Below are 10,057 nucleotides of genomic sequence, written 5' to 3' on the forward strand. Positions count from 1 at the left end.
TATAGTAACTTAGAAACAAAAATAATGAGCAGTAATTTTCAAAAATAACATTATCGAACACATGAGAGAACTCATAAGCACATATTTTATATTATCTTTTATAACCGGTATGTGGATGGTATCTGTATGATTTGGAATGGAAATGAGGTAGAGCTTACAAATTTCCATAAATATCAACTCTCTTCACTCCAAAATTGAGTTCACAATCGAACGGGAACAGAACAACACCTTACCATTTTTAGGTTTATTACTTAAGAGGGAAAAAATAAGATATCCTTTGAAATATTTCGTAAACAAGCAAGAACAGATAATATAATTCAACATCACCGTCCTCACACAAATTAGCTGCTTTCCGTTTCTTGTTTTATAGACTTTTTAACATCCCACTTTCTCGTAAAGCTTTTAAAAAAGAATTCCTTAACATTAAAGAATTAGCAGTCAGTAACTTTTTCCCTCTTAAACCTATATATAAAATGTATTTCCAGTTTGTGAACAAGTCTAAAATTATCATTTAATTTAATCCAACAACAAACAAACTATGTATATTAATACTTTTAGGTCGTTTACTTATTTTGGACCAATGTCATCCCAACTATCCCGCTTTTTTTCTCCCTTTGGCATAACCCCAGCTTTTAAAACCAATAATTCATTAAAAAGCCACCTATAACTAAAACTCAAGATAAACTACCACCGCTATCTTCTCCGGGAGTTTATGAGATTAGGTGTGAAGAGTGCCCTGCAGTTTACTTCGAAAGATTTCTACTAGGATTAGTGAACACAATAATAAATTGAAAAATACCGATGTCACAGTGACTAGATCGGCTTTTGCTAATCACCTTCTTGATTCCAAACATAATTTTCCCGACAGCTAAAATATAAAAATACTTCATCAGTGCAATAAAAGTAAAAACCTAGACTTGCTGGAGACAATGGAAATTAGTTAAAGCTTTTAAAAGCCCAGATCTGTCCTGTGTTAATGAAAGGTTTGAATTTGATGGCCACCTAGTTTTTAATAACCTTAAGAGTAGACATTAGCTTTTGCTTGCGATGTTGCTATTTCAAATTTTTTAGAAGCGGTTTTATGACTAAGATTGTTAATAATTTTTTTTGCTTTGAAGATGTTATTTTTGCGCTTAGAATTATATGTATGATTTCTACTTCTTACTTTGAGTCCGGTAAAGTTAAATTTTTACAAAGAATTTTGAGTTTGAACATTTTATTGATAAAAAAGTGAGGATGAAGCCAAAAAATGCAAAATTTTAAAAATTATAAAGGATTTTCTACTACGTATAATTCAGGATTACACCCGGCTTAACTACACTCTATTTGCGACTAGCCATCATGTTGATCATTAAATATGCTATTATGAAGTAACTAAGTTCTGTAACTTAGAAGGATTTACATCACTTCTTTGGGTCATAAACACAAATTTCCACACGTAAATCGGGAATATCAAATATGTAAATACGCATTAATTCATAAATAAAAAAAGACTGTCAAATGTCACTTACGTCAACAAATATTATTTTATTATTTATTAGGAGTGGCTATTGTAGTAGTACCATACAAAAATTATGCGGATTGGCGCACATGTGGAGTTGGTATTGCAAAAAAGGGATTGGAATCTTGGATTGGCGCTAAATAGTGGGTTAGGTAGTCGTTTGAGCCCCATTTAGGTAATAGTGAGGGAATGGGAGTCATAGGAACAAACACGCGGCGGTAGCCCCGTATTTGTATACACAGGAGGTAGCCCTTTTAATCATTAGATTATAGTTTAGGATATAAGTTCGTGTGAGTATGCTTAGTTATTTATATCAATGTTTTATTAATAAAGATATTATATAATATTATTTAATTAATAATTAATAAGATTTTTATTATCATTATATATTATTTTATATTATATAACATATTAAATTAACTTATTAATTTAAATAAATAATACCTATTTTGTACCTGATAAATGTGTTTTGTTCACAAAATAATGTAAAATTTAACTATATTATGCTTTTATTAGTAGAAAAATCTTCATAATTTCCAAAGTATTGTATTTTTTCCAATCATCCTCACTTTTTTATCAATATTTTGACCGCACTCGGTTTTTAGACGTCCCTTTAACTTTACCGGACCCATTTCCTCTTTTGAAAATACGTATAAACTTGACATCAGAAAACCGATGAATATGTTGGTAAGCAAAACACTTCCCTTGCCCCTGTGCATATCTTGAACTCAAACAAAGTTGTTGTTTACTAATTCTAGCCTTTCAATGTTCTAAGATACATATGAAACATTTTCCAAGTAAGGACACACAAGGGAACAATAAAGCTTCCGAACGGGGTCACTGCTCTAAAAATCTCTAAAACATTTCTTGAGAAAGCCTAACATTTTCCCTTGATGTGACTTATATAAGATATGTGGGGTATAAACCTTAAACGGCACGTGGAATACCCAGGTCCTTAAGTGTGAAACAAATTGAAGCATATTGTTATTGCCATACTAAGAATAATCAATAATAGACTCCTAATAAACCATTGAGTGACATTTTTTTAGATTATTACATCAATCATCTAGCCTGTTCACCTTGCAGCTCAGCACAATCATCAGGCGATTTTACTCTCAGTTTCATCTTCCAGCCATTAGCAAAAGTAAGCGAAGCACAGTATAAGGAGAACATTGAGAGATTTTGTAGATATAAATATTAAATAACTAAGGTCCTAAGTGTCACCCTTGTGGCACACCAGCAGTACGGAAATCTCTGTAGATTCATAAGCTTCGATTCAAATAACTTGAGTTCTACCAATCAAATAACATGCAGAAAGAATTCATCAACTGTAGCAATTGATCTTGTAACAGATAATTGATCCTATCGAAGGCCATAGAAAAGTCTGTTTACAAGGTATGACCTGAAAACATTCCTCCAGAGAACTGAAAGTCAGAAAACTAGTTAGAGGATTTATTTTATTAGTACAACTAGCAACAAAGCCGAACTGTCCATCGTTTTGTGACTGAAGAGTGAGAATGATAACATTGCAGATATAATGAGTTACTTATTATATTGGGTATTACGTCACTTATAGTAAAAATCAATTTATGAGATGCGTGTGGGATAAAAATTTCTAAATTAATTTTTACTATAAGTGACGTAATACCCAATATAATAAGTAACTCATTATGAATTCGTCACAACAATACAGATTTTACTTATCGCAGATAAAAGTCTTACAACATCTAACGAATGGTGTTAAGTATGCTGATAGGTCTGTAATTACTCACTTGGGATATACCACAATTTTTATGAATTGCGGGAAGGAACTCCTATTGAAGGAATTCATTAAATATGAAGAACAGAGGACGTGCTAATAGAAAGCGAAACTGCCTCAAGAATGTATATAAAAAATAAATAAAAATATATGTAGTAAAATAAAAAATAAACATGTTGCAATATGAAATTATAAAACAAACAAATTTAAAAGAATATAGTTTTTTTTTGTCTTATTTAACATAATGTTTTTTTAACCTCCCAAGTAAATTTTATTAATTGAAACCTTAAACCTTATTGAAAAGATGTTCTTTAAATAATCTTTTAAAAGTACAAGTTATCTTTCCCTTTAACTTCCAGAATGTGCCATTTATGAGATCAGTAACAGAGCAGTGCGGTGCCTTGGAATAGCAAAAGTACATCTCCTATTTTGTCTTAAAGACGTCATGGCAACTATTTCCCTCAGATATTCTAGCGTACTATTTTTAAGTAAATTTCGCAGAAAACAAGCAAAATGTATTATTTCCCTGGATTTAATATTAAGCCCGTTTAAAAAAGAAAACTTAGAACCTAAACGATTAATGGACAACTGAGTTTAATCATATTTAGTGGTATCTCATCAAAACCGTGGGTATTAGATTTAGGTGCTGAAATGTCTTTCTTAATATCTTTATCACGGACTTTATTTAATTCAAAATCAAGTTATGATATATTTATTATTACTAAATACTGGTCCTACTTAAAGACAAACTAATTTCAATTGAATAAATAAGTCTAATATTTTTTTATATAACATAACCACTCACTTAAGATGGTGCTGTTTATAATACTAATAAAAATTGTAGTTTTTGGTATTAATATAGAGTGGCATAACTAAAATTTCTATCCTGGATTTTTCGGATTTACCATAGACCGCACAAATCTATTTTTGATTTTCAGTTATATATTTTCGAATATATAACGTCAACCCCTTGATGACAGATTGTCAACATTTCAGAAATTAGTTGTTACCTGCTTTAAACTAAAGGATATAAAGAAATTTTAAAGACTACCATTTAATTTTTTTACCTATAGTACCTTTGTCCAAATCAGAAGTGATACTCTATGCAGTGACCCCCTAAAGTTCCGCATAAATTCGATAAAAATTAGAGACATGATTTTTTGAGAAAACGCTCGGACCTGTCAATTTTTATTTTAAGTTGCGCATTATTTCACATAAATTTTTGTATACAGGGTGGAAGAAAAACAAAAATATGACGTCATCGGTCATTTTTTTAAATTAACATTTTTTTATTGCGTTTATGAAATATAAATTCCAAGCAAGTTTCGTATAACACACCTTATCTCAAAACTCAACTGTTTCAGAAATATTCACATTTAACCAACAAGAAAGCAAGTAAGTACGTCTATTTACAAATTAAGATAAAATGGAGGATAAAATGTTATAAACTGTGAAAACTCTTATTAATGTATTAAGTGTTCAAACTGATCCCCATTTACTTCTTGGCAGAAAGCAAGACGGTTTACAAACTCATGTAAAACACTATCAATTATTTCGGGTGATATACGTCTAATTTCATATCTAATTCTATTTTTCAAATCTTCTACCTTGTTTGGCTTCTCAATATAAACTTTACTTCTCAGGTACCCCCAGAGAAAATAGTCGCAGGGATTTAGGTCTGGTGACCTGGCCGGCCACTCTATTGGCCCTTTTCGTCCTATCCATCTTCCTGGGAACACTGTATCTAAGTAATTACGGACATCTCGAAAGAAATGTGGCGGTTCGCCGTCTTGCTGAAACCACAAATTATCTGTCGGGGCCGCAGGGTCTTGTTCGTCTGGGTTAGGGTAGTCAAAGCAGGGATAAGAACTTCTTGAAGAAAATTCAAATAGCATTTTCCTGTTAAGTTTTCTTCGAAAAAGTATGGCCCTATTACTTTATTTTCCACGATACCAGCCCAAACATTAATAGATTTACGGTACTATGTATGAGCTTCAGTTGCCCAGTGTGGGTTTGACACTGACCAGTACCGACAAAGTTAAAAAGTTGCTTCATCACAAAACTCGTAACACAAACTGACGGTTATTATTGCAAATGTTCATCATTTTCTCGCAAAATTGGTTTCTTCGATCAGAATCGTCCTCATTTAATTCGTGTATTAGTCTAATTTTATAAGGGTGGTATTCGTTTGCTTTTAAGATGCATCTTACTGACGTTCCGGCTATATTATTATCAACTGAAATTTGTGAAGTTGCATTGTTTGGATTTTCTTCGACGGAGAGCAGAACGTTTGATTTTGTTTCTTTAGAAATTTTTGGACAACCTGATCTTGGCAAATCCCTGAACATGACCTGAAGTTATGAATTTGTGCTCTATTCTACTGTGTATACTAAGTGTTGACTGAGAAATAGGATGGTTTGGGTATTTGGCATTAAACAGTTCACTTACTTCTTTTTGCGTGCGCACTCAATCCCCGTTTCCTAGCATCATCAAAATTTCAATTGATTGGGTTTCCGTTAAATTAGCCATAATTTATTCTGATAAAAACTATTAATTTTCAAACTGACAGTGACATTCGAAAATGGAGATTCTTTACAAGTGCAACCATGGAAATAGAAACAATTGGCAGTGTCTATAACATTATTTTTATCCTCGATTTTACCTTAATTTGTAAATAGACGTACCTATTTATTTTCTTGTTATTTAAATGTAAATATTTTGGAAACAGTTGAGTTTTGCGATAAGGTGTGTTATACAAAACTTGCTTGGAATTTCGCTATTTTCTAAATATTTCATAAATGCAATAAAAAATATAGCATTCCATTTAAAAAAATGACCGATGACGTCATATCTTTTTTTTGTTCCACCCTGTATACAAAACATTATGTGAAATAATGTGCAACTTAAAATAAAAATCAACGGGTCTGAGCGTTTTCTCAAAAAATCATGTCTCTCATTTTTATCGAATTTATGCGGAACTTTAGGCGGTCACTGTATGACGTATGTACATGTTTTCAAATCAAATGTATGCCCTAATAACGTAACAATAGTACCCTGACCGAAAAATCTCTTATTAATTATTAAAATTAACTTATTCTATAATATTTCTTGTTGAATCGTCCACAAAATTTTGAAAAAAAAAGGATTAAGTGTCAAGTATCATTCCCACCAGATAAAACTAGTTTAGCCACTTTATAAAGGATAAATCTATTGCGATACAATTCCCATTGTTTTCCTGACAAGGGCTCTTTTGTTCTTTGTTCTAGAAAGCAAATAAAATAATAGAAACCTGGATTGTTTGTAGAAATACGAATTTAACATCTCAAAAAATTAAATGTGTGGATGCGATTTTGGAAAACCATATTACTGAGTTGTAATTTTTATTTGGAAATTTGACAAGTGAAATGTATTTAGAGTTGTTTAGAAACTACTATAGAAGAAGTTAGTTGATGTCTTTGAAAAAGATACAATTTTTCAGTAAGACAGAGCACTCCTTATTCAAAAAAGTAATCAGAGATTGGAGGGACACAGAGTCAATGGTCTCAAATTATGTTATTTTTTAAAAAACGATTACACGTTTTTCGTCCTAATCATCAGATCGGTAAAGCTATTCGTTTAACACCAGAAACATTCAAGTTAAAACAAAAAATAAATACATAAAAAATAATGCTGACGTTCACATTAAATCCGGTTTCTGTTTTGTTTTGAACACGTGTAATCGTTTTTTCTTTTAAAATAAACATAATTAGAGCACTCCTTGCATTATTCTGCCTTATCTAATGTTTTGATTGTAAATGAACATTTTCCAAGTAGATAGATGGCGAGAAGAGGTCATATTGAACAGCCTGCAAGATCTCCTGATCTGTCTTACGCTAGGATTAAAAAATTACGCAACACAACGCAATAAAAAAAACATTTCGAACAACATCTTTATATTTTATATATCTTATAGTTCAGAATATATTTTATCAATATATTCTGAACTTTATCATATAAAGTTCAGAATATATTGTATTTTTGTTAATTTTTACATTTTATTTGCTTTTTCATATATATATATTTTGATTTACTCATTCGCAAAATAATAATCTTGTATTCAAATTTGTTCTGTATATCATTTTGTAACTTCTTAGTTAATAATTAAATTGATTAATTCTGAAAAGCCTTCAGGTTCAATTAGATGTAAAATTAATATCGCTTTTTTGACTAAATTCTTACTATATTTTAAAGGCTTTTTAATCTTACAATTATATCATCCAAGACTGAATAATTTTCAAGATTAATTGCACTTGTTAGAAAAGACAATCTGTCATACAAAACAGGTGATAACAGACATGAAACAGACGTGATAACAGACATTTAAAAATGTAGTTATGATTAGGATGAAAGTACTTGTAAAATGAGGCATGAAGTATGGCCCTTTTACTTACTGAATTTCTAGGGTAACTATCAACACTTTGCAAAGGTTCCTATTATAGGTTCGAAAACAAAATTAATGTGTTCTTTAGCCAAAAATTAACGCTTGTTTTTTTAAAACTTTCCGGATTTCTTTAAGAATTTTATTTTCGAAATTCCTGAAAAACTGACACTTGATTGACTGATATTTTTTTGCACTGCTCTGTATTAATAATTTTTTAATAGCACGCATTTTTTCACAGTATGTGTTTTCCTCCTTCAATAACATGCCGTCAATCAAGATGCACAACTGCTGACATCATTGATTTTATTTATAATATTAAATCCGGTCATTGCAATGTGTTTATATATGTTGTAAAAATAATCTAAAACTTATTGAGTTATAAATTATTTAAGCTACGCAATCTTTTTTGCCTACTTTTAGTATTTATTATAAAAAAGTAGTTTCCTTTTAAATAAATTATAATAAATACATCTATATTAATTACTATCATATTGACTTCTGAAGAGCCACAGTATAAAATACAAACGCTCTATCATTAAAAAAAGGAAATTAAATCAATTATGTATACAGTTTTTATTCATTTTTCCTTGTTCATTAACTTAATACATGATGATGCATGTCTCCTAAAAACATAAGCCGCACTTGACCCAAAGGCTTTCAGTGTTTTGTTTTTAAATAAAAATAAGCACTTACCGTAAGCAAATTTTCGCCAAAATCCTAAAATTCATCATTAGAAATTTAGCGAATAAACTAAACATAAACCCGAAAAATAAAAAAACACAAAATTTTCCTTAACGCCGAGCTGGTGTTGTGTGGCCGTCGGAAAACTGGAAAAGCAACAGCGTCTGGGCTCATAATCCAGAGACGCGCATCTTTTCGTACGCATGTCCCAGACCCTGGAAATTTCTGTGGATATGTGAAGGAAATTGATTTTTTCTCTCGCTTTCCCTCGTGTTTCGTCTCTTTTCCTACCTTGTTCCGGTCCAGATGCAAGCTATTGGATTTTACGAGATGAAGGTCAATTTTAATTGACTCTAGATCTGGCGTTTTTGGAAATTTCACAACACAGGAGTATAGGAATTTAAATGGGTTATTTCAAGTTAAAGAGCGATTTATAATACTTCAATTTAAACAAATATTTTATCAAGGGACGTATAGATCTAATCGATTAAACTATCCAACAAAATTTGTGTTATTTTTACTTAATTTGTATTCTACCGAAAATAATTGTTAGTCGTAAAATTATTCGAGTATTAGAAAGATTGATTACATTTATTTTTATCTTCTTCTTCAGCTATTTTCCAATCATTTCGGATGTTGGCAGTTATAATTTTTTTTGTAACAGTTTTACATAGCTTTTTCTAAACCAAGTTCGTTTTTCTTCCAGGCCATCTTTTACTCAATACCTTTCCTTGTATTATGGTTTGCAGAAGGGAGTATCGATCTTTATTTTTCATATCATGTCTGAGGTATTCTAGTTTTATTTTTCTAATGGTGTACATGACTTCTAGATCTTTCTCAAATCTAGTTCCGCCGATCATCATCGGTGCATCGCCAAGCTGGCCATACGAAATCTTATATTAATTATAATACTTTCAAATATTGGCTTCCATGTATAATTTACAGGAAAACTGTATTAAACTTTTTTAAAGGTGCGTGTAAGATAAACTAACATACCAAATTTCATTACTTTCTAATAAGCGATTTAGAATTTATTTGAAAAAACTAAAATTTTAAACCGCCACCCAAATTATCAAAATGTTATGTCAAAGTGTTGTCATCTATTTATTTAGTGATCAGTATGAATAATTATTACCTCTAGTAATCAAGAAAAAATAACTATGATTAAGTGGTACTACATGAGAAATAGTTTTCGAAAAGTCTCCGAAATGTTCTCTATGAATATTTCTGATTCGCATTTTCCAAGTAAAACAATAATGCAGAATATTGTTAATAACTTTGAGACTAAGGGTACAGTAATTACTAATTGCAAATGGTCAGAGCAAAATAATAATGATGTCAGAATTGGAGAAAATAATGCAAATTTTGAAATGTTACTTTATGGTGAAGAAAATAAATGAATTAATAGCAGAACTGTTTGAGAAGTTGAAGGAAACGATCATAGTACAGTATTACGCACACTAATTAAAATATTAATACCATTCCTGGAATTTTCAAAAATATCAAGAACTAAGGAAAAGCGATGGAATCTGAAGAGCAAATTTCTGTTTAGAAGTTATGAAAAGGTCGAATACCCACAGGGATTTTTTTCCGAAATGTTTGTTTTACGGATGAATGCACATTTACCAATTTAATGAGCCAAATGTTCTAAATTTTCGTTTCTGGAGTAAAGAAACCGAACACAGATATGTTCTTA

At 30.7% G+C, this 10,057-nt stretch overlaps 1 protein-coding gene across 2 annotated transcripts in view; it reads right to left on the minus strand.

Annotated features, from left to right (window-relative positions):
- The window catches only part of LOC126745146 (voltage-dependent T-type calcium channel subunit alpha-1G-like), a 111,149-nt gene extending 102,646 nt beyond the window's left edge, over positions 1 to 8,503 (minus strand). For both annotated transcript variants that reach the window (XM_050452866.1, XM_050452867.1), the window contains exon 1: positions 8,374 to 8,503. The gene's annotated coding sequence lies outside the window, so the exon portion shown is untranslated. The remainder of the gene's footprint in view (positions 1 to 8,373) is intronic.
- Between the last annotated feature and the right edge of the window lie 1,554 nt (positions 8,504 to 10,057).

This window comes from Anthonomus grandis, chromosome 15 (genome assembly GCF_022605725.1).
Source record: "Anthonomus grandis grandis chromosome 15, icAntGran1.3, whole genome shotgun sequence".
Lineage (NCBI taxonomy): Eukaryota > Metazoa > Arthropoda > Insecta > Coleoptera > Curculionidae > Anthonomus > Anthonomus grandis.